This window comes from Lepeophtheirus salmonis, chromosome 1 (genome assembly GCF_016086655.4).
Source record: "Lepeophtheirus salmonis chromosome 1, UVic_Lsal_1.4, whole genome shotgun sequence".
Classification (NCBI taxonomy): Eukaryota; Metazoa; Arthropoda; class Copepoda; order Siphonostomatoida; family Caligidae; genus Lepeophtheirus; species Lepeophtheirus salmonis.
The window spans coordinates 45,111,048-45,130,826 of record NC_052131.2 but is presented as its reverse complement, the minus strand read 5'-3'; the positions used below and the strand labels follow the sequence as shown (position 1 = coordinate 45,130,826).

Sequence of the window (19,779 nt, the reverse complement as noted above, 5' to 3'; positions counted from 1 at the left end):
ATTTTATAAAATATTATATAAGTGTTTATGAGCCTTAATAAAAATAAAACAACCCAAAAAATTTGAAGTATATTTGAGAGGAGAGAAACTTTGCTACAGAAGTACGGTCTGGGTCATTTTTTCAATGTCAAGCATATCTTTGAAATATATTAGGCTTGCAATTAAAAGTACCGATTGCCGGTCCATTTAAAACATTTTAAAGCAAAAGCAAGCTGTATTATAGATATTGTTTTTACAGGGCAATAATTATTTCTTCACACATTTATATAAAAAAAAATATTTTTGATATTACAAATGAGTTAAAGATGCATAAATGGTATCATTAGATCATCCTTACCTTTATTGTATCTCACAACCTTTCCTGCGAAAAGATACACAAAAAAGGCCCAATATCTATTGCCGATAGTTAGCCAATTATTTTCAACTATAGAGTCATTATTCAAGTCTAGAAAATTAATAACGTTTAAATTTTGCAAAATTGTCTTTATTCAATTTGTTTTTTTTTGTCTTTTCTAAAAAAAAAGAAGAAAATAAAAAGTTTTTTTTAAATTTTAATTTTTTTTGTCAAAATAGTTAAAGATTTATCAAAAAGCACAACATCCCCCCTCCCCCTCTTTTCGAAAAAAAACCTACACACGACCTTACCCTTAGCCTTGACCAGTGGTCCTATAATACGACTAGCACAAGCTTAAATGTTAGGGTTGTATCTGTCTGTATTATGGGATATTAAGTTGGACCAGTCCCACCCCTTGTCTAGTCCAGTTCTTGTAATTGATCTTAGAAAATTTTTCCAAAATTTTAGAGCATTCTTTAAAAGTCGTCATTTTCACATTGATTATTGTAAGTACGTCCGTTTATCAATGGAATTAGTTTTGTTAAAAATAAATACTGTATCTTATGTTATGGAAGATATGATATTATTCTATGACTCCCCTATTAATCAAGAGTGGATAATATATGGTATAATATAAATATTCCTTGAATACTTTGAATCACTGGCAAAACATATTTCATCAGGGCCATGATTTATGAGATCCTATTAATAAATAAACAAATTAAGACAGACCTATTGTTAAACAGGGACAATCAGTAATATCTAAGTAAGGACTAAAGATACGTTTGGGTGCCCGCAGGAGTCAGCAAACCAAGGGATTTTTTAATCAAGGACTATACCTCTCCCTCCCTCTCTTTCTCTCTTCTCCTCTCCTCGATAGCGTGCTGTTAAAAAGCGGGATTGCCAACACCATAGGCGGATCACAATAGGAGAAGGGAGTATAAGTTTTTTTTAAAGAGTGTTTTTTTATTATTATTATTAGACTGCTTTTTATTCCCATTAATTTCGACAGTCATTCTTGAAAAGTCAAGAGGAAGAATCTTCCTTCGTCTCTCCTTACAAATAAATTATTTGCAACACTTGGTTCCCATTCATATATCTAATTATTCTATTCGTTTCCTCAATCGTTACAGGAATTACAGAGGGTAAGAACTGTAACACCTCCTGGTGGACACTTTAAATATTTATACATTAAATTATAATATGTGGTGTTGTGTCGATTCCCATTTCTTCGGTTTAGTCCAGTCTTAGGATTAGTTCTTGAATATTTCCCAAATAACAGGTTAATAAAAATACAAGGTTAGACCATCATGTAATCGGACTTGCTATAATTTTCAATCTGATGTATTGTACCGACTGCTGGGCAAGACAGGCAGATTTTGACAAAACACACAACCACTCATAGTCTATAACGTCGCTATTGCTAGAATTTTCAATTTAATGTATCTTACCGACTGTTGGGGAAGAAAAATAGATTTTGAAAAACACGCAACCACTCACTTACTATGACGTTAAAAGCGTGGTGGACATCAGTCGTACACGTGTTATGGTATAACCTTGTATTTCTATTAACCTTGCCAAATAGATGATGGAGTATATAACCCATAGATGAGATACCAGATATTTATTAAGGACATTGGTAGGGATTAAAATAGAGTATATTATTTTTAGCTCACGCGTTTGTTTTTTGGAATTGGTAGTTTAAAGTTTAAAACAATTTTCAAATTCTCAGGGTTACCATATTGATTTTCTGTTTCTTTTATAACATGCCCAAAATATATGCGATTTTTGTCACTAAACATAGCAAATATATATATTACAAGAGCTATTTTTTTCTTCATAATAACTAATGATACTGCACATTCCATTTTTACTTAATTATATTATTTATGCTATCCAAAATATCATAACAATTGAATAAGGGGAAAAACCCCACTCAATGACGTCAAGAGGGATCAATTTTGCGGAAAATAGGTATTTACTGGACTGAATTGTAGTTTTTGAATATTGATAAGTTGAGTTGTAAATTCTTAGCATTTTCTAGCTTGCAAGATTTTAGTATTTAACAATGTTATTCTTTAATCCTTGAGAAGGCAACATCCAAGTATAAAGTAACCACAAGTTTGTACTTCATGAAAAATGGAGAGTAACATCCAAGATTTGTTGAATATACAGGGCTGTAGCGTTAGTTGAGTTAAATAAGCACGCCGGAATCGCTCTCTCGTTGCTGCATTTGTTTTCAACGAGCTACTCTGAATGTATCTTCGATTGTCTTAAGCTGCATGCTACTCTCAATAAATAACTAATAAACACTATTAGAACTCGTACTCGCACCAACCGTTATTTTTCTTTCCTTCCTTCAACTCCACTATTCATCAACAATAGTAGTAACACGAGTTACCGATGCAAGTCCTTGTTGGACTCAGAGCAGTAGTGCTGGAACCATAAGAGCTAATGGCCCTGCACTTTTGCCAAATTTTGCTAGTTATTAGAGAAAATCATTATCCCTTTTAGAAAATAAATTTTTTCAGTCAAAGTTGTCAAAAAAGCCTAACCGCCCAGCCCTCCTAAAAAAATCATATAAGCGCCCCTGATGACGTCAACATTATATAATTTGGCTCCCACTTGAAAATAGTGTTGTGTCAGTCCTTATTTATTCGGTGTAGTCCAGTCTTAGAACCACCCGTCCTATCAGACCTTGGGACCACCTTCAGACTGTCAGTAGTAGAACTGATTACAAAAAGAAGATATTAAGTTGAGTGATGTCATCAAGGGTCAAACTTTATAAGTTTTAGGAATGATGTGCTGTACCGAACTGGACCAGCCCGAGACTGAAGGAACGGGACTGCAGTCTTTTATCCTAAAAATACAATCCGGGACCGGTGAGTTAGACAAAATTGAAGATCGATATTTGAGAATTTCTTGCGGTATATGTAGTAGGATTTGAGTTTATTTCCTTTCTTCTCGAAGATACTCGCAGCTAGTCTAATGAAACGATATAACAGCTAACCTCCTCATCTCCCAAACATTATTCAAATTTGCTGAATATTTACAACTATATTTAGTCATATATGAGGACCGACACAGCACGAATTTATGTCTACATATTACAAGGGCTTGGGTTTTGTATTTTTTTTCAAAAACATTACAATTTTTTGGAAAAAAATATTAAAATTTTTGGAACAAAAAATTAAAAATTTAATTTTCTGAAAAAATTTCTAGTGAGAATCAAAAATTTATTAATTGGGGGGTGGGGCTAAAGCCCCTTGGCCCTGCAGACGTCGCTATATTACGTAAAGGAGATCATGGCATGGCGTCATTCTCTCCTTTATATAGCAAACGGTTTCATTTTATGGATAATTTTAAGAGATCATTAATTTTGTTCCTCTCTCCTTATTTTCTGTCAGTCACTCAACTTTCTTCCTCTCTTACTTCGTTTTTTTGTCATCCCATATAACAATAAAATAAATTTGTACATATTTTCCTTTTAGTTAAATTCCGCATTAATTAGTTATGAATGTCTCTTGTCAAACTGTTTGATAAAAGTAATTGTGTTATTACTTTTTTCATTTTTGAAATTGATAAACTAAATATGTTTAAAGAAGACAAATAAAATATTCATTACATCCATATGTACCTATATATGATTTTTTTGGAAAAAAGTTAAAAAATTAAATTAAATTTTGCATATTAAATTTTCTAGTAAAAACCAAAAATTCCTTAATGGCCCCTCGGCTATTTTTTTTCTCTTAATAAACAGTTAAATACCAGTAATAAATATTACAATAATAACAAAATCGATTTCTATATTGGTTGTAATTTGAGCAATTATATGAAAATAAGAAAAATAAATTTAGCACAACCTTTGAATAGGTTAAAAATAACGATGTACTTTAATTAATTAATAAAAGCTTTTTGGTATGGAGTATCAAAATAATGACAACTTTTTCATAGCCTCCCGTATTTAAGACTTAAAAGTACGATAAGCTTATTTGACTACTCGAAAACTCAACTTTGAAAAGGAAAAGAAAAACTTGACACACACATATGAAAGCTTTATTAAGTATTGGCATGCTCAGCTAATATAGTTTTGGGAAAGGGAAGGAGGGGGTTGAAATCCAATGCATTTTTTAGCGTGGGAGTCTTGTTGACAACCTCACCAGTGCTTTCACTTTTCCTTTATACTTGAAGAAAGAACATTTGAGTATAAAGTTATCACTAGTGCATGTGCTCATAGATAATGGAGAGTAACCCTGAGGATCTGTTGTTGAGTTATAATTTGTAAGTCCTTGTTGGTCTCAGAGTAGAATTGTGGATCGGTATCGGAGTAATTCCTCTCTACACATGTCAATTGTCCTTGAATATACGTAGAATAATTTGTGTTCATTTTCTTACACACATAATTCTTTAAAAACAGATTCCGATGAAATGTCATGACAGCTAAGCACCTACACTTCTTTCAAACATTCTTCAAATTGTCTGAGTTACCATGTTGATTTTTGATTTCATTTTTTAAATATTGAAAATGCTTATGCTTTACAACATATCTAAATACTTTTTCATTTCATAATACGTGGATTCAGCTGTTTTAAATAAGAAAGACTCAACTGACAAAAATCGCTCTATGTATGTTTGTTTATATGAAAAGCGAGAAAAATAACAAATCATGTCTCACAGAGTTAAGGTATTTTCATCACATGTTCATAGGGCTGTTTTTTTACACTCTTGGAATGACTTTTATTTATTTCTACAAATATCAAATTCGAAACCTTTGCATGAGTATTTTGCGGGTTTTTTTATATTTGGTTTATTTTAAATAGTTCACAAAAGGGTTATCCCCGATTTGGTTGTGGACAATCCTACGTCAATTTAGAATACCTAATAGTTTCATTCAAATTGAAAATACACATTGTCTACCCAAATCACAACCCAACACGAAATCCTCAAAAAATTATTCCTGAATATTTACTACGTCTATTCATCAACGAATATATTTGTATAGCGGTTACGAAACGAAACAACTTTTTTCAATGTGACGCTTGAAGACATAAGGACGAAACCAAATTTGATAAAGACAAACGAAATTAACATTGCCTGGAATTGCAGTCATTTAACAAATTCTATAAATATAAATTTATATTTTATTGTTGCAGAATGAATCTCAGGATCGTAAAATAACTCTTTGTTGTCAAGGGTAACTTATTATGCGTTGTAAATAGGTATGTTAACAACATAGACGGCGCTTCAAATATTTTGCTCTCTTGAAGAGAAGGGAAGTCTTTTAATTAAATCTCAACATTGAAATAATATTAGGTATAAATTTCTATCATTCTTTTAAAGTATTTATTTTTTTAAATTTTCTCACATCATTAAATGCTTCAACTATCGGTTAACAAAATTTCATAAAGTTGACGTGAACTATCTATAAAATATACCGTAAAATTAAAGAAGTAGAGAAAATGAAGCAGTGATTTCTGTCGAAAAATTCAAATTAGTCCGTCGCTGTCGAATAAATATAGGGAATATTGACATAACTGAAATTAGAATATCAGTCTACATCAAATAACGTTTGTTAATAATAGACTTAGGATTTTTGAGCGATTTTTTGTCAAAATGAGTTAAAAAAAAAGAGTTCTAAAATTTTGAAAAATGAGGAACTCAAATATCAAAATTGAGCAATTTAACATTAAAGAAAAAACAGTTTTAAAAGGATAATTTAAAGTAATTTGTGCTGTTTTATATTTCTCATAATTAATTGATAAATTTTGGTAGGAATATTATATAAACAAATAAAGGTTTTATTTTGTTAATCCTTGCATTCGATCAGTGTTTTAATCATACCTAAAGAGCGTTTAACGTCCATATTAGTAGTTCGAGCCCATTTGATGTTGGCAAGATCTTCAGGAGTCTTGTTAGACGGATGCATCTTATTATAACCATCACCCATTAAATGTCCAACCTTTTGCATATAGGGAAGATCATGATTTCAGTTAATTAAATAAGTTATTTTTCTATGAAGTATTTTCTATTATTTACTTTTTTCCGAAATTGTTTTAATTATTTTTCGGCTTCAGAAAGTATATTCAGAGAATCATACTTGAGTTTTCCTTCTGTTCCAAGATTTGTAATAGTTTCCGATAAAAATGTCATTTTACCTTTAAAGAAAGGTTTTCCAAAGCTGGATCTTCAAGAACTTGCTGGCAATTTTCAATGGCGAGTACATGTTTTTGATTCAATTAACATACAATTTTATTTAACTCTTCAAAATAGGTTGTGCAATAGAGTGTAGCTTTGACCCATGACTCCTAACATATTTAAGTTAAATTGCACATATGAATATTGTGCAATTTTAAAAGCTAAGAATAATTTGGCACAAAAGTATTTATTCAAAAGGGATTATTCAATAGTAATTTTGATGCAAATTTCCCCTTCCTCTCATTAGATGTCGTAGGAATCTGGCTCCCTCAAAAATCCGATCATGTAATCATAAACCTGATTACATCATATAAATAGTTTTCTCACCAAAAAGAGAGACTGTTTATTTATTGTTTTCCCTCCTAATGAAAGAAGCTTTTTGAAGTTGTATTTTCCAAACAAAAATATGATCAAAGAAATGCCCAAGATGTCGTTTAATCTAACTAGAATCCAAATTTTCTTTATTTATTTTATACCATACTAGAAAAATGAGCAACTTACCAACAAAAGTTCAAAATGATCAATTTTTTCAGGGATTGAACCACTGCTCAAAAACCCCTTAGTCTAGTTATTACCATCATATTTGATTTTTTTTTTTTTCGTTTAACATACTTAGTTGAAGAAAAAAAATCCCAGTGAATATCGTTCATTTTAAAATATAAATTAGATTTTCAAATACATTTGTGGATATTTTATAGCATTGTTAAATAAGTATATTTTATATAAAGTTGATAATATTGTAATGTTTAGAGCCGTCTAATTATTAATGTCCTTATTAAGAGCATCAAAAAAGATTTTTCCCCGTTATTTATGCTTATATAACAACATACTATTATCATGAAGGATATACACAATTGCTAATTATAAAGCTACACCCAATGCAACTAGCCGCGTTGTTGTGACCATTTAAGCAGTTGTTTTTGCCTTTTATGAGTTTTCTGAACACCATTTCTTGGAGCCTATCAACCATAGCTAAGCCTTAAGTGATAAAAAAGTAATATTTATTGACTATGTAATATTGGAAAACCTAATGATCATACCCAAGTCTTTAAGTGAAGAAACTAGTTTCAGACAAACTAGTTGCGAACCATCCAAAGCTACTACCCCCGTTGTTGTGACCATTTAAGCAGTCGTTTTTGCCATTTAATGAGTTGTGTATCATAATTCTTGATATGTTTAGCTAAAATAGAATCATATTTTATGGTTAGATTTAAAAAAATTGAATACTTACTGTTAGATAGTACAAAATTCAGAGTTCCATTTCGAAATTAGTAAATATTTTATACTTTTTACTGATAACTTGATCGTCATTTGGTGTGGATGACTCAAAACATTTTTATATGTATTTCTATAAATGACATCAGTACCAACATCCTCCATTAATTTAATGATGGTTCCTCGGGAAGGGATAGGTTTACCCGTGTATTTCTCCATAAATTTTTGAACGTAGATGATTAGCAATGGATAAGGGTATATACATGCAATAAGCATCTTTGCATGATCAGAGTTAAAGTCTGACTTGATGTATTCATCGTTAACTTGATTTTATAGATGAATATCCATGCTCTTGATATGAGATGAGGATAATGAGTGGCGTGTAATTCTAGACAAAGGACTAAAGGCACATTTATATCGACAAATCCGACAAGCCATCTATTTCTCATCCGGTAAGTATTTTCCAAATTCCTGGGCCTCCATTTTCATAAATCCAGACAGAAGACGACGTTATTTTAGGCATATTATTCAGTTCTCTATCGACTATCAGCATCTAATATTATATTAATATTGAATAATGTAGGCGGGAATGATAACGTTCTTGATAGAAGAAGATGTATATTATTTAATCAATGATGCCATAAGTATTTCTTCCCTTCTCCTCGCACGCTTTTGTATTCTTACCAAAATTATCACCCTTTTATATAATATATGTATTATGCCAAGTCAAGTCTCATTCCCCCCAACCCCCTCAAAAAATATATATATATATATATATGTATATAAAATGCACTGTACATTAGTACAGAAAAAAGGAGTCATTTCTAAGGTACCTTTAGAAGACGTGTTTAATGAATAAGGCACAAATAATAGGTAAATATAAAGGTAAAAGTCAATAAAGAGGCTTGGATTGCTTGCATGCCACCTATTTATAAATAAAATAAATATAAGAGAGAGGGAAAGTTTGCTTTTTTAATTAATAATAAATTTATTTATTATGAAGTTAAGTGAGGGTTTTATATGTTCTATGTACCTACTAAAAAAAAAAAGAGAGAGAGAGATTCCCCCTTCCCCTATTCTCCACCGAAAGTCCACACACTCCAAGAGTCTAAAGATGGGTTACCCCACCATTAGTGATGAAAATCGTGAGTATAATGGGTATTAAAAAAAACGAAAATCTACATGCCATCCCTGACAACTTGAAGAAATCATCTACAATCAGCTGTGACGAATGGGGGAGAAATAAATAAACCTGGAGGTTAGCAAGAATTAAGAATGTCGATTCCCAATTCTATCCTCAGTCCAACAAGGACTTTCCATTATAACTCTACAACGGATCCTCAAGGTTACTCTCTGTCTTTTATGAACACCCACGAATCTTCAATCAGGTTTTGAATATAATTGATTGAAGTAGAAAAGAGATTTTTATGGAAGATATAATACGTTCTTCAGATTACCAATTCAAAAAACAAAACAAAAGCGGGCTACATAAAAAAAAATACACGCGATTTGCAAGTCATCTATAATGCGGCTAAACGTAATTTATTTCTAAGAACTTTGCATTTACCTCAACAACTCTCTCTCCCTATCAAAATCAAGAGGTTATTTTGATCTGAAATGTTTCTTATTTGGGGGAGATACAATGCCACGTTATTATTTTTGTGCATCAAAAGTTTAATTGATGATGCATGTTTCACTCCTAAAAACCAGATACATTTTAAATTTCAGAACCTCTTCATTTTGAAGGGATTGTTGAGGTTTGAAGATTAGAATACGCTAAAGTATTAGAAATCAATTTTTTATACACGTATTACGTGTACATGCATAAGTGATGTGGTAATCTACCTTGATGATGGCTACAAGTGATGAAAATCGTGTGTATTTTTTAGCTGGACATTTCTTGGAATTGGTTGGTATAGATTCAAAAATTCGGAGAGTAATCCAGAGGATTTTTGTTGAGCTTATAATTATAAGTCCTTGATATACTGAGAGTAGAATTGGGATGGGAGTTATTCTTGTCAATATCCTTGTTTAATTCTACACCCCCCCCCCCTCTTCCTTTGTCACAGCTGATGTCTCCTTCAATACATTCTTCAAAGTGTCAGGGTTACCATGTTGAGTTTCAATGTCTTTTTTTAATATACCTAAAATACTCCTAATTGCACGCTGTTTTGAAGAAAATACATTTTTAACGCAGATGATATCCCCTTACTTTTTTGTTGTTCTATCGTGGCGTATGCATCAATAGATGCAAGCATTCCTAAGAGTGGAAAAAGTGGGAGCTAGACATATGGATCTACTGAAATAAAATCCTTTTTAACATCAACTGTCTATTATAGGATTTTTTGGGGAGAAAATATATTACTCCTATGGAGAGGAGATCCTTCAACATTTAAAATAAAATTATGCAGGGAAGATATGGTAATTATATTTAAAATAATATATATAATGCATTTCAAAGAAAAAATACACCAAAAATAGGTGGTAATTCATCATTCAGAGATATATCTTTATACCACGATGATCTAAAACAGAATAAACTTTTTTTTAAAGCGTACTGAGTACGGACAAACCGTTTTTCCTTTTTTAATCTCATTACTGTTGCCAAGCCCTATATATCAACCTCATTTAGTATTTTTATAATTCTTTTAAAACAACTAAATCATTTTTCTAAATGATTTAGAACGTAAACCACAGGAAAAAGAAAAAAACAATGTGAGGAGAATAATGAAGAGAGTTGCAAAAATATGACATACCAGTATGTAAAAAAAAAAATAATAATAATAGAAACGTTACTCACTGTCATTCATGAGCAAGCACTCTTTATTTTAACTGTTCTTTCCTCAACAATGAATGAAAAATGATAACAGCTTTCGAAAATGAAATAAAAGCACCCTTTCGTATGCTGAATAAATTTGTCTTGAACAACAGTATACCTTGCTGACCAGCAGACAAGTAAATTAAAATTAAATTGTCAGGATGACCACATAAATTTTCGTTTTCTAATTTTATTTTTGAATACCGCCAGGTCATATTTTTTACAATTCTAAAGGTTGATCCGTATACTATGACATGTTGTTTTTGTCAGTTGTTGATTTCTTTATTAAGCCCATTACTATTAGTGTTAATACCGTTTCACTTACCAAAACTATATTATATCTTGTTACGTAGTGATTACATTTCATGTCGAAAGTATATAATTTATTCTTCAATTCTTGAGGAGAGGACATTTAAGTATAAAGTTACCACGTGAGACATGAATGACATGAAGTAACACTGAGGATAAGCTGAGGAGCTATAAGTGGGGGTCTATGTTGGAGTCAGAGTATAATTGTGGATTGATATCGGAGGATTCCTACCTAAATAATAAGTCCAATGTAACTTTTGTAGAACACAAGGAGAAGTCAAATATTAAAACCAACAATATAATTTCACATAATAATTTTTCAGTAATTATTAATGCTTTCTAGGGAATAAAACAACACATTAGTACGACGTTTAGATACATAGAAATGTATGTACAAGGTGGGAAGATCTTGGAAGATTGATAAGAAGATACTATTCAGCTGGGATTAACAATATTGTAGATTCATGTTTTTGGGTATTATTATGATTATTATCAATTTATATGTATATTCTAAGTTCCTTGTCCTATTCACAAAAAAAAAAGAAAAAAAAAAAAAAAAAAAAAAGAGGAGGGAGGTCTAATGGCAATGAAAGAAGGACCCCCTCCCAACAAAGTAACAATAAAAAAAATATTAACTAGGCCTCGCTTTTTGTGAGGCACACATACTCAAAAGAAAAACTTTTTTTAAAAGTAATTTTCTCCATTTTCTCGAGTTTGCAGTGATTCCTTTCATCATTAGATATAATGTGTAGAACGTTGGTATGTAGTACTGCTAATTGCATCAATACTCACACCCAACCTCTTATCCCAATTCTTTAATCACATAATGATAAAATATACCTACATACATAAAGCTTTACCCCTTATAAACTTCCTACACAAGAAACAAAAAACAAGGCTACATTGAATTACTCTAAAAATTTCAACTCTTCTTTGTGACAAGTTTCTTCTCAAATTAATTATGTCAAAGCATGATGAAAAAACATACATCTATGAATTAAAGCAGTCATTTAGGTCTACTTTTTGCCTGAAAAAAGGAATTTCATTGAAGCCATCATGTAATGAATATCATAGGGAATTAAAAGATTATTTTTGGTGTATCTATAATCTTTTTTTCCTCCGCATAATAGTTAAAAAAAAGTTTTTTTTTAAATTATTATTATCCTTTCACATATACAAAACTCCTACTAAAGATCAATAATTTAAATTATAAAACAAATCCCTAAAATACAGAGTGTTCTCAAGTTATATAAAAAAACCATTAAAGATTCCAAAGTTATTAAAAGAAAGGGGTAACTGTCCCCTTTATAAACTAAAATATAAAATTTAAAAGTCCATTGTTTCAATATATCTTGGGATTGTTTTGTTCTACAAGCGTAAATAATTGTGAGTGTATTTCCAACTATTGCCTCGACTTTAAAATCATTCTCTCCTCTCAATTTAGGAGCAATGAGACACTCTGACGCCTTAAGAGTTATGTTACACCTATTGGTAACTTATGTGACCATGTTTTAAAGGGGTTTGAGTCTATCATTCTTGGATTGATTGCTTCTTCTTCTTTCATATGAAGTTCCTTCCAGCGTTTTGCCACCAACAAGCTTGGTTGTGATTTTATTTCGGTCATGTTTTTTTTTTCAATGAGCCAATTCCTATAAAGACGGAGATTGGCGAGTCTTGCTATAGGAAATTAGCAGCACGAGTCATGGAAGTGACCCCTGAGTGAAGAATCCAGTATACAATATTTCCAGTAAACCTTTGCAGCTCTTCTATTGAATTTAGAGCATGAAGTTATAATACGTACCTTTGAAATTGAAATGAGAATACACGTCTAAAAAATGTCCATTTTGACCCCAAAATACTTATTGCTTCATCTTCAAATCTTTTCATCAATGTATATGTAGTAAAAATAAATTCCCGGCTTCCTCCATAATGGACACTATTAACTTAGACCCCGTTCACACGGCAACGATTGTAAAACTCGGACTCCATTTGAGTCAACACGAGGAAGAAATCTAATGAGAATATTTCCATTTACACGAAAATTGCGTTTTCAGATACTTCCACTCTAGAAGACGATAAAAAAATATTGCCATATTATATAGAATTTCAACCAGATTGCTATTGGTCAATATTCAAGATTTTAATATCCATCTTGAATAGAAAAATAATTTGACCTTTTCACATATTGAGAGTCACGTTAGGCAAGGAATACTCCATCCATAGAATGGGCACTCTATTTTTTCCTTCCTTTTATTTTCGAAGTAAAGGCTTTCTTATAGAGTATAATAATTATGAAATTAATGAGGGGATTGAATTAAATAGATCTTGTATTAAGAAACGTCTTAAGAAATTTAAAAAAACTTATTTATCGCCTCCCCCCTCAGAAGAACTCAAATGAAGTAATACACAAAGCGACTGAGATAGGGAAGCGACGAAGGCAGTGACTAGTGGAAATAATATGGAAAGTGAAGTAATTAATAAAGACGTTATAACCCGTCTTCAGAACACGGAAAACAATATAAAAAATTAAAATGTCTTATTCATATGCCCCAAATAAGCCTTCCACTTATAGTTCAGCACTTAGAAAAGAGCAGAGAGAATCATGGAATTGGTCCACTTAAAACTGATCAGGGCTATGCAAAATAACTCATTTCCCACAATACAGACTCAGTGTTTCTTCTGGAACATCCATGCAAGGAAGCAATTTTAACTTAGACTTCTTGGATAGTAACAAGTTCAGGGAATCCTTTAACTCCTTTGGCTCATACAAAAGCTCGGGATCTGATGAATTGAAACCAGTTGTACTGTAACAACTTGGGGACAGCATCGTCGCCTATATCTCAGAACTTTATAAAGTCATCCACATCACTGGTTATATACCAAGATGCTGGAGAGAAATGAAAGTAAGTTTTTTGCCAAAGCCAGGTACAAAAGATTATAGCCTGGCCAAATCCTTCAGACCTATAACTCTTTCCAACTTTATGCATAAAGGACTGGAGTGGATTTTAAACTGGGAAGTTGAAGAAGTTATTCCAACACTCCACTCACAACACACCTATACAAGGGGTTTATCAACTGAGACGGCTCTTTTACAAGTGACTGATATCATAGAAAAATCCATCTATCAACAACAAAGCCCGCTTGTTGTTGATAGATTGCACAGGTACATTTGATTGTATACCATTTCATTCAGCTGATGCACCAATGGAAAAACTCGGTATTCCGGAGTTTGTCAGACCCTGGTACAAAAATTTACTAAGTATTTCTATGTCCACAGCCAATCTTAATGGCGAAAAAGTTTTTGTTAATCCAACCCATGGGAGACCATCAGGGGTGTTCCATCCGTTTGGAATTTGATTATGGATAGTTTAGTTAATATATTTAAATAAGGAGCAATCAAGGTCGTTGGCTATGCAAACGCCCTCCTCCTTTTAATAAGTGGAAAACATCCCAACACCCTTGCCAATGCAATGCAAAGGGCAATCATTACTGTTATTGAATGGGGGAAAGAAAATGGTGTTACCTTTAACCCATCAAAATCAAGCGCTATAGTCTTTTCGAAGGCATATAAACTTAGACAAAAATACTTTTTACAATTAGAAATGGATGGTAAACTGATAGAATAGTCCATTTATATGATTCACTTACGCGTGACTTTTGATCAATGACTCACCTGGACGGACAGAGCGTATAAAAAAAAAGCCTCCGAGTGTTCTCGGATATAATAAATGGCCAAGGTAATCACAGTAAAATTTTGTGGACTGACCTCTAATAAGGTTATGTGGTTGTATGAAGCTATGATCAGACCTATCATCTCCTATGTGTGTCTAGTATGGGGACATGCAATCACTACAAAGAAAAGTGCAAGGAAAATATTAAACACAATTCAATAGAAAAACTCTTTGCAATTACTCATACATTTCGATCTACACCAACAGCAGGAACGGAGGCAGTTTTGGGTAATATACTCTGGACATATACATTAAGGAACAGGCAACGAAATCCAGATGGAGAACGAAGTATTTCTTACGTGATACCTGGGATGGAATTGGTAATCTTCCAAAACGTCGAGGGCATCGGGTCCATAGTGAGAAAATACTTACACAAGTCGGAATGGATCAACCAAGTGACTACATAAAAAGCAATTGCATTAGGATATATAATAGTAAGATTAAGAATCCTGACGCGATCATCTATACGGATGGGTCTAAAGACGAAGACGGAAACACTGGGTCTGTATGGGCCACCACCAAAGGTGATTCATCAATTCGTCATTCAATGGATTCATTGAATAAAGAGGCTTCTATGTTTCAAGCAGAGATTTTTGCCATAACACAAGTTGTATAAGCTCTTTTCAAGTACGAAGAACACGGAACAATGCAATAATCAGATTGGACTCCCAATCAGCAATTGCTGTAATCTTTAATCCACTTACTACTAGTAAAGAAGTTTTAAAATATAAAGAAACCATCATTCATAGAATGAGCAAGAAAAATATACATCTAGAATTGTGCAAAGGACACTCTGACATTACAGGAAATGAATTTGCAGACCATCTTGCGAAGAGGGGTACTGAGATCCAAAACCAGTTTACTATTGGGACGCCTCCAACCTCCATAAAGAAGGTAATTCATGACTTATTTTATCAATATTGGTGTGACCGATATAAAAAAGATCAAAGTATGAATCATACGCATTCTATGCTTAATAAGCCGATGTCGAAGTGTATCAAGCTCGGAAGAGAAAAATTGAGACTCATTGTACATGCTTCCACAGGACATGGCCCTTTTCTAGCCCAGCTAAGCAAGTGGAAAGACATAAGCTCAACATGCAATGTCTGTATGGAAGAACTGCAAAGTGCAGACCACCTCATCAATAGATGCCCCGTCCTATCTTACGAGAGACTTCAAGCAATAAATGTGGAAAACGAATACTTTCGTATTTTAAAATTCATGTATGGTAAAAAAATAAAAAAATAATTGAACAAAATTTTAATGTAGACTAGGTTTAGAATCAGATGTAGTAGCACAAATACCCCGTTGTGTGATCGTGTTCGTTGCCTTATATTTTGAGAAGGAAAAAAAATGTTCTCCTTGTACTGAGTGTCCATTCTCTTTACCTCTGCCTAAAATCAAATGGGGTGATGTACGAGAGTGGTCTGAAAAGTTTCCGAACTAAAAAAGATACAAAACATTTTTCTGATTTTTTTTCCACCAACATAGTCTCCTTGTATCTCTGGCCGGTGCCCTCATTGCTGTGCTGTCTACTGTTTAGACTGTATATATATTATTTTTTTTGTGTGTACTTGGTGTAACCAAGTTTCCTTTGCAGTAATTAATTGGCTCCAAAACTCGGATTTATAGCGCCTAAACTGTGACATATTCGCTCTTTTGACATGTTCATAGCCTCTGCTATCACTGTCCCTTTAATTTGGTGGTCGCTTAGCAACATTTGGTGAACTTTGACGATTTTTAAGTGGATATTTGCAGTTTTTGACTTCCTAAAACTTCATCGTCTTTAATCTCATACGCCGTCTTTTAAATTAAGCTGCCCAAAATTTAACTGAGGTAAATGATGATTCAAAGTCATAATATACATAATCTAACTCATCTCTGATTTGCGTAGGTGTATTGCCTTTCAAAAACAAATCATTAATTAGAGTCCAATACTCAATTTTACAAAATTCACCAAAACACTCACTTAAACGTCTGCGCGTCCAAAATTGTCGAAACTTTGATGAGTAATTGTCAACAGATCCTAAATAGGCATGACTAACTTTTATTTATGAGTTCTGCCATATTCATGCTGAGGCCGGAAACTTATCGGACCACTCGTGTATCTCAATTTGTTGTAGTCGATTATTCATATTTTTACAGTTTGTGTTACCTTTAGGTTGACATTTGACTAAAAACCTATCAAAATAAAAAGGCATCTTACTACATATGACCATAAATAATCTTTGTATTAAGTTTGATCAAAATAGATCCGTAACTTTTGCCGTAATCCTTGTGACTAACAAACAAACAGAAGCCAAAACCTAACTTCGTTGCGGAGGTAATAACATAGCCATTAAAGATTCACTATAAAGCTAATTTAGTAAATCTACTAAATGTCTTATTTGTTTCGTTACTTTTATAGAATATAATTAAAAAACAAATTGACGTCTCTAATGAATCATAATTACAAATTTTGTTATTATTTTGTCTATATTCATTGTGCAAAATAGCTTAAGTTGTAGAATAAGCCCTATAATGTATATATGAAAGGATTAAATAAATCTTAAGGGTCCATATACTACGATTAATAATTAACAAGGTATTTTAATGGGTCTCTATTGGCCAATACGCAATCTGAATACAATATTATAATTAATATTTTGTATCAACGCAAATTTATTTTTAATGTATACATATTGAAATTGTGTCTATGGATAAATAATTAATTAATTAAAATAATTGTTGCCATATATATACAATAAATAGTTAATTTGAATTGAAAGGGGGAGAATGGATAAATGTTTCAACAAGACATGCGCTAAATGGTTTTACGGCCAAAAATCTGGCGGACAAAACACAAAAAAACGCCAACAAACCTCTGCCACTTTTAAAAGGGAGCATTGGGAAAAGTTGCCCTAGGGTTTTAGCATTAATATAATAAAATAGGTCAACACGTTGGCTAAAAAGTTCCAGTCTTCACACATAGACGGCCTTTTTTTATTTTTTTTTATTATTAATCTTATTTTCAGTTAGTATCAACCTTCAAAAACAGCTGTCAAAAGTTCTTGACAATCTTTTCTTTAGTTTGTACTAAGTGTGACATTACTTTTTTATTTCCAAAACAATTGATCAAATAAAATTTTGTGTATTAACTTTACACTGTTTTTTGATGTAAAAAAATTAAGCTAATAAAAATAAAACAAAGAAATATGAAAAAAACCATTTTTGAACGAGAAAAAAATGTGTTTTCTTTGTTAAGCCTGTATATTGTTAATCAAAGAGCTCCACATTTTGCCATCTTTGTTCTAGCGGACAAAAAAAGTTTCTGTGTTTAATAACATTTTTCGGCTATTGATCACGTGGGTCCTCGTTTCGCTACTTGGTTTAAAGTTGTAACCTTCAGCAACCAGCACCTAAACATAACCATGAAAATGAACTTTGAAGCACAGCGTTTACTTTCTCTTTTCTATCGTAAGATGATAATGAATAAATCTTTTAGCGGAAATGACTCATAATTTAACAATCTTAATGCTTAAAAAAGGTATTGCTGCTAGAGCCATAAAGAGTAAAATCATAATTGATATTAAGTGAATAGATCCTACCATCATAGAAGTAGAATACATCATTTTTGGAGCGCTCAAACTGGAGCATTCTATTCTTTAAGGAATTCTTATAGACCCAGAGTCTCAAAGTATTGTCGTGATTGTACTGAATAAAGATCGAGACATCAGAGTAGGTCATTCTCTCATGTCGAACATGAATTTATTATAAGAAAGGCGGGCGAAACTTCTAATTGCATAAAAGGAACAGTGAGGTACCTGTAAACTGAAGGGAAGGATGCATCCGGGAATCCAATGGTCTATGAGAAAAGAATCACAATCTATTCTCCACATGAGAACGTGGAGAAGATTAGATCTATCTTGTTTTTGAAAAGTATGGAACTATCTGGTATCTTTAAGGGCGGTAGACTAAAAGGTTTTAGAAATGGGAACTTTTATTTAGCAAGACCCCTAAACGTGAATTGTCTGGATTCTTACCGATATGAGGTTTGAAGAGAAGAATGAGCTATACTGGTGTACCTAAAACTTTTGCAAAATGTTACAAGACTGGACATTTTGCTAAAATCTGTTGAAATTTGGAAACGAATACTTCAGAGTCCCCAAAAAATTTATGAATTTATGAGGGGTAAAAAACAGCTATTAATATTAGTAATAGGACATGTTCTGGGCCCAAAAGATCAACTCCGGACACATGCTCTCCCCAGGTAATAAAGAAACTCCAAGAAAAATCATTAAGAATTATATTCTTTATTTATGGAATATTCAATCGAAAAGTATTTATTGATATGACTCGTAAACCTAATATTGAATGGAGAGATGTTGTCTCAAATAAAGCTCTATACACATTCTAATGAAGCCATTGGAAAAATATTCACATCATTGGGTGCTGCTCACCGTATCCTTTGGTCAAGAACATCCATATATGAGACCAATACAACGATTCACATCATTCACCAGAACAAATCAATTTTTTTTTTCAAAGTACAGAGGGACCCTCAAAATACCACATTCCTCCTTCTCTATGCCATTTGAAAATGTTATGAGCAACAGTTAGGAAGTAGTGTTTATCAGCTATGCAACTATTATATGAATCTATTAGACTGATCTGAAACTCTGGCACAAGAAAATCCAAGGCTCGTTGCTCCATATAAACGATGAGAAGGGGTTCACAGCACAACATAAATATCGGCAAATCTTATTTTTTTCGACACTCCATGCAAAGTCTATGGGAGAACATGTATTTATCATTCATGCCTTTATTAATTGTCTTCATATTCGAATTTTAAAGGGAGCCATTTCATGGAATATCAACGGGCAAGAGAACATGGTATTGAATTTAACAAGAGCAATCATATTGTTTATACTATCAAATAGTAGGACTTACTATGATGATATTAAGGCATTTGATTTTACTTTCTCTAATATCAAAGCCCTTTTTGCGAACAAGCCTATCAACCACGGAAGACTGAAGAATTGCAAATAGTTTGTATATCTGCTGCAGCGTGATACTTGGCCTTCTCTTTGAGTATTCAAAATGTGTCGGGTTATGGATGGCAAAGTGGAGCGGATTTGGTAACATACTACCCAAAAATATCAGCACAATTGATTGAACACATAGAAAGGAATTATTAA

The 19,779-nt window shown here is 32.4% G+C and overlaps 1 protein-coding gene across 2 annotated transcripts in view; it reads left to right on the top strand.

Annotated features, from left to right (window-relative positions):
- The first annotated feature begins 1,344 nt into the window (after positions 1-1,344).
- LOC121131777 (uncharacterized) overlaps positions 1,345-19,779 on the top strand; it is a 34,094-nt gene continuing 15,659 nt past the window's right edge. For both annotated transcript variants that reach the window (XM_071894032.1, XM_071894031.1), the window contains exon 1: positions 1,345-1,479. The gene's annotated coding sequence lies outside the window, so the exon portion shown is untranslated. The remainder of the gene's footprint in view (positions 1,480-19,779) is intronic.